This window comes from Bison bison, unplaced genomic scaffold, assembly GCF_000754665.1.
Source record: "Bison bison bison isolate TAMUID 2011002044 unplaced genomic scaffold, Bison_UMD1.0 scf7180017864508, whole genome shotgun sequence".
Classification (NCBI taxonomy): Eukaryota; Metazoa; Chordata; class Mammalia; order Artiodactyla; family Bovidae; genus Bison; species Bison bison.
This window is the reverse complement of record NW_011495064.1, coordinates 10,418,857-10,424,303: the sequence shown is the minus strand read 5'-3', so window position 1 is coordinate 10,424,303 and position 5,447 is coordinate 10,418,857. Positions and strand designations below refer to the sequence as shown.

General features: G+C 40.0%; 1 long non-coding RNA gene across 1 annotated transcript in view; it reads left to right on the top strand.

Annotated features, from left to right (window-relative positions):
- The window catches only part of LOC104980871, an 11,216-nt gene extending 7,609 nt beyond the window's left edge, over positions 1–3,607 (top strand). Inside the window, exon 4 of the long non-coding RNA XR_824315.1 lies at positions 3,304–3,607. This is a non-coding gene — a long non-coding RNA (uncharacterized LOC104980871). The remainder of the gene's footprint in view (positions 1–3,303) is intronic.
- The last annotated feature ends 1,840 nt before the right edge of the window (positions 3,608–5,447 follow it).

Sequence of the window (5,447 nt, the reverse complement as noted above, 5' to 3'; positions counted from 1 at the left end):
GATCTGCCTCTTGAGAAATTTGTATGCAGGTCAGGAAGCAACAGTTAGAACTAGACATGGAACAACAGACTGGTTCCAAATAGGAAAAGGAGTACGTCAAGGCTGTACATTGTCACCCTGTTTATTTAACTTCTATGCAGAGTACATCATGAGAAACGCTGGACTGGAAGAAACACAAGCTGGAATCAAGATTGCCGGGAGAAACCTCAGATATGCAGATGACACCACCCTTATGGCAGAAAGTGAAGAGGAACGAAAAAGCCTCTTGATGAAAGTGAAAGTGGAGAGTGAAAAAGTTGGCTTAAAGCTCAACATTCAGAAAACGAAGATCATGGCATCTGGTCCCATCACTTCATGGGAAATAGATGGGGAAACAGTGGAAACAGTGTCAGACTTTATTTTTTGGGGCTCCAAAATCACTGCAGATGGTGACTGCAGCCATGAAATTAAAAGATGCTTACTCCTTGGAAGGAAAGCTATGACCAACCTAGATAGCATATTCAAAAGCAGAGACATTCCTTTGCCAACAAAGGTTCATCTAGTCAAGGCTATGGTTTTTCCAGTGGTCATGTATAGATGTGAGAGTTGGACTGTGAAGAAGGCTGAGCACCAAAGAATTGATGCTTTTCAACTATGGTGTTGGCGAAGACTCTTGAGAGTCCCTTGGACTGCAAGGAGATCCAACCAGTCCATTCTGAAGGAGATCAGCCCTGGGATTTCTTTGGAAGGAATGATGCTAAAGCTGGAACTCCAGTACTTTGGCCACCTCATGCGAAGAGTTGACTCATTGGAAAAGACTCTGATGCTGGGAGGGATTGGGGGCAGGAGGAGAAGGGGACGACAGGATGAGATGGCTTGATGGCATCACTAACTCGATGGCCGTGAGTCTGAGTGAACTCTGGGAGTTGGTGATAGACAGGGAGGCCTGGTGTGCTGTGATTCATGGGGTTGCAAAGAGTCGGACACGACTGAGCAACTGATCTGATCTGAATGTTAATACTTTTCCCTTTATCCTCAAAAAATTAGGATCTTAGAATCCATTAGCTCAGTGTACAAGTCCCACATCCCGCACTCATGCTGTTATTGTCACCTCTTTTGTCTTTGTCACTTCACATAAGGCATTATAATTGCTATGTTATACCAGCAGTGATACATGAATTTATCCATGTATTTATACTGTCTTTGCTCATTATATTTCTTCTCCATTTGTGATCATTTTCTCTCTGAAGTAAATCATAAAGGGTCTGGTGATAGCAAACTCTGCTTTTGCTTTTTTGTTTTTGTATTTTGGGGGGTCTAAAAGTACCTTTTTAAAAGTTTTTTTTTCATACCTGCTCTGGCTATTGGAAGATATTTTGCTGAATATAGAATTCTAGGTGAAACTTTGTTTTAGCACGCTGACGTGCTCATTCTTGTCTTTTGGGGCTTCTGTTGCTTCTTTTGAAGCTAATTTGCCCTCTTTTTCTGGTTTTGAAGATGTTCTCTGTCTTTGATTTTTCTGTAGTTTCACTCCAATGTATCCAGGAATAATTTCCTAAGTTTGCTTAGGCTTTTTAAATCTATGGATTGAGGTCTTTCATCTCTCCTGGAGAAGTCTCTTCTCTTTCCTTTCTCTTGTTCTTTCTGTTTTCTCTCTGGGATTTGCATTAAGCATATGCTAAAAGTTAACCATAATTTTGCCTCTCCATGATGTATTCTGTGTAATTTTCCTGACTTTACAGTTTATAATTCTCTCTTCAGTGGTCTTGTCTTCTTTAAATTTTTTCCCTTGAGTTATTAGTTTCAGTTCTTGTTTTTGTAGTTTTTAGTTTTTATGAATTCTGTTCCATTACTTTTCAAATCTCTCTTGTCATTTTTTGTTTGTATTTGCTGCAGGTGTTTTGAAGCTTGTCTTTCATTTCCTTACCCACAGTATGTACACTTGTTTATATCCAAGCTAATATTCAAAGCCCTTTAAGGCTGGTTTGCTTGCTTTTCTGGTTTTATTGTTTCTGTTGCTGCTGTATCATGGTCTTTTTTCCCTATATGCCTAGTTATCTTGGTATATTTGGTCATGATATTTGAAAAAGCTATTTGTTGGATAGTCACTTGAGGCCTTTATAATGAAACCTTTCTCCAAAGATTTTTATTTGCTTCTGCAAGGCACCTAGAGGCAGGTATCGGTGCAGGACCTTTTTCTTGAATCCAGGACTTGAGGATTTCTTGATCACTGTGTTGGTATAATCTGTGATGTCAGGTCTGTGATGGGACTGATTTAATTCCAGTTCAGCCTTATTCTGAGGGTGTAGCCTTTTGGGAATCCAGCTTTTAAAGAGGGGGCAATTATCAAACCTTTCCACTTGGGCACATTCTCATATTTGACTCTTCATTGCCTCAGTCAAATCACAGCACAGTTTCTCAGCTCTCTTTTGGATTGGCAGATTCCCCTGAGGTAAAAGCAGTTTTGGAGGCCAGGTTTTCTTTGTGTTCTTGCCTTCTCTAGGTTTTGGATTTGCCTTTTCATGAGGCCTGTTTAATGCCTGAAGGATTTTCTTTTTAAAAATATTTTAAGTCCTCTGTATCAGTTTGATCTCAGCAGGAACTTGCCATTGTCAAAAGCAGAGGCTATTAAAAAAATTTGAGGTATTTCTTCTTTGTTTTGTTGTTTCCTTACATGTTCTTTCCCCAAGTTATTCTTTTTACTTTCCTTTTACTAGATAGGCATTCTTCAAATGCCTTGTAATTTTTATTCTATTTTAGAATGTGGGAATAAGAAGGCTCTTTGGAACTTGTGTATGTATCTGTATGGAGGATGGTTTTTGCCTTGCAATTTTATATTAGTGTGGGTAGAGGTGGAGCCAGATGTTATGTTGGGGGCCTCCAGAGGCCAGAATTGCAGAAAGCTTGACTGTGGGAAGCTAGAATTTTTCAGAAGCTACGCTAGTTCCCCAGATAATTCATTTAGTTCTTTAGAAGAGAGCCTGCTGACTTTGTTTATCATCTTTCTCAAAAGATTATAAACTCTACTTAGAGAACTTACTTATTTTGTATCACTCCCCCCTTGTGTAGTCTCCACAGATGCTCGTTAAGTAACACAACTTCTTAGCCCTTTTCCCACCACTAATTTGAATTGTCTAGACTCAACTGCCCACCCTCATAATGACATGTTTTTCCCCAAGGATCTTTTGGATGGGTATTTCTCAAGATTAATATTTTGGTCTTAGAAGAACTGCTAGTACCAAAGCACCTGTCACTTGGCCCGTGTTGCTACATTCATCCAGTTCTCAAGTACCTTGGTTTAAACATTGCTCTTTGTGTTTTTAGGTACTTTGGATTGATTGCTGAGCTGGACAGTTTTGTGAGCCTGTACCTGCATCCTTCAGCTAGACCCTCTGCAGGCCTCAGCTTTGACGAAGAGTCTTTGAAATGTTGAACTTACACATTTTTTCTGTTCTATGTTCACCTAAGCCTGAACAAGCCTGTTAGCTTTAATCTACAAGGTCTTCCACTACTTGGGTCTTCCATTTCTGGCCTGGATGCAGCTGCTTGTGGTAGAAATATAGAAAATGGTTTGTGTAGGTTGGCTAATATATGATAAGGACCAAATAAAGGTTTCTGATCAACTTTAGCCTTTTGTGTTTTATAATCTTGTCTGTATTCTTGCCTCATGACTGGAGAGCCACCATGCCTAGCCACAGATCTTTCTGATCTTCCCTGGTAGCCATTGTAAACCTCAGTCTTTCATTTATTTGTTCGTTGTTTTGTTTTTTTTTTTTAGCACATCAGCAAAACGTGACTCCAGAATTTACAGGATGTCACTTAAGTTCTTCAGAGGTCAAATAAATGTGATCCTAGAAGAAGCACAAGCTGGAATCAAGATTGCCGAGAGAAATATCAATAACCTCAGGTATGCAGATGACACCACCCTTATGGCAGAAAGTGCAGAAGAACTAAAGAGCCTCTTGATGAAAGTGGAAGAAGAGAGTAAAAAAGTTGGCTTAGACTCAACATTCAGAAAACTAAGATCATGGTGTCTGGTCCCATCACTTCATGGCAAATAGTTGGGGAAACAGTGTCAGACTATTTTTTGGGCCTCCAAAATCACTGCAGATGGTGATTGCAGCCATGAAATTAAAAGATGCTTACTCCTTGGAAAGTTATGACCAACCTAGATAGCATATTGAAAAGCAGAGACATTACTTTGCCAACAAAGGTTCGTCTAGTCAAGGCTATGGTTTTTCCAGTGGTCATGTATGGATGTGAGAGTTGGACTATAAAGAAAGCTGAGCGCCGAAGAATTGATGCTTTTGAACTGTGGTGTTGGAGAAGACTCTTGAGAGTCCCTTGGACTGCAAGGAGATCCAACCAGTCCATCCTAAAGATCAGTCCTGGGTGTTCTTTGGAAGGAATGATGCTAAAGCTGAAACTCCAGTACTTTGGCCACCTCATGTGAAGAGTTGACTCATTGGAAAAGACTCTGATGCTGGGATGGGTTGGGGGCAGGAGGAGAAGGGGACGACAGAGGATGAGATGGCTGGATGGCATCACTGACTCGATGGACGTGAGTCTGAGTGAACTCTGGGAGTTGGTGATGGACAGGGAGGCCTGGTGTGCTGAAATTCATGGGGTCGCAAAGAGTCGGACATGACTGAGCAACTGAACTGAACTGAGATATAAAATCAGTTAAAATATTTTAATAGCTTTTGTTGTTTAGTTGCTAAGTCATGTACAACTCTAGCCCACCAGGCTCCTCTGTCTGTGGGATTTCTCAGGCAAGAATATTGGAGTGGGTTGCCATTTCCTTCTCCAGGGGCTCTTCCTCACCCAGGGATTGAACTTGTCTCCTGCATTGGCAGGTTCATTCTTTACCATCATTGAGCCACCAGATGCAGGCTATAGTCCCTAGAGTTGCAAAAGAGTCGAACATGACTTAGCGACTAAACAACCACTATACAATTTACCCATTTAAAGTGTACATTTAAGTAGATTTTAGTTTATTCACAGATACATACAACTGTTGCTATAGTCAATTTTAGAACATTGTTAAGGGAATTAGAGGTGGTATTTTATGTCTGGCTTCTTTCACTTAAGATAATCTTTGCAATGTTTTATAGCATGTATCAGTACACATTCCTTTATTTTTAAAAATTGTGGTAAAATATACAGAACATAAAATGTGTCCTTTTAGTGATTTTTAAGTATATACTTCTGTGGTATTAAGTATATTCCCATTGTAATCACCATTATCCATCTCTAGAGCATTTTTCATCTTCCCATACTGAAACTGAACCCATTAAAAAATAATCCCCTGTTCTTTGCTTCCCCAGGCCCTGGGTAAATTTTGTGTTTTGATGTAAGGTGTGGGTGTCATAGGAGGAAGGAGGCAGAGTACTTAGAAAGTAGTGGTTAAGAAAAGCAGGAAGCTTTGAACAGTGGAGCTTAAGTATTTTTGGATCATGAATGACAGG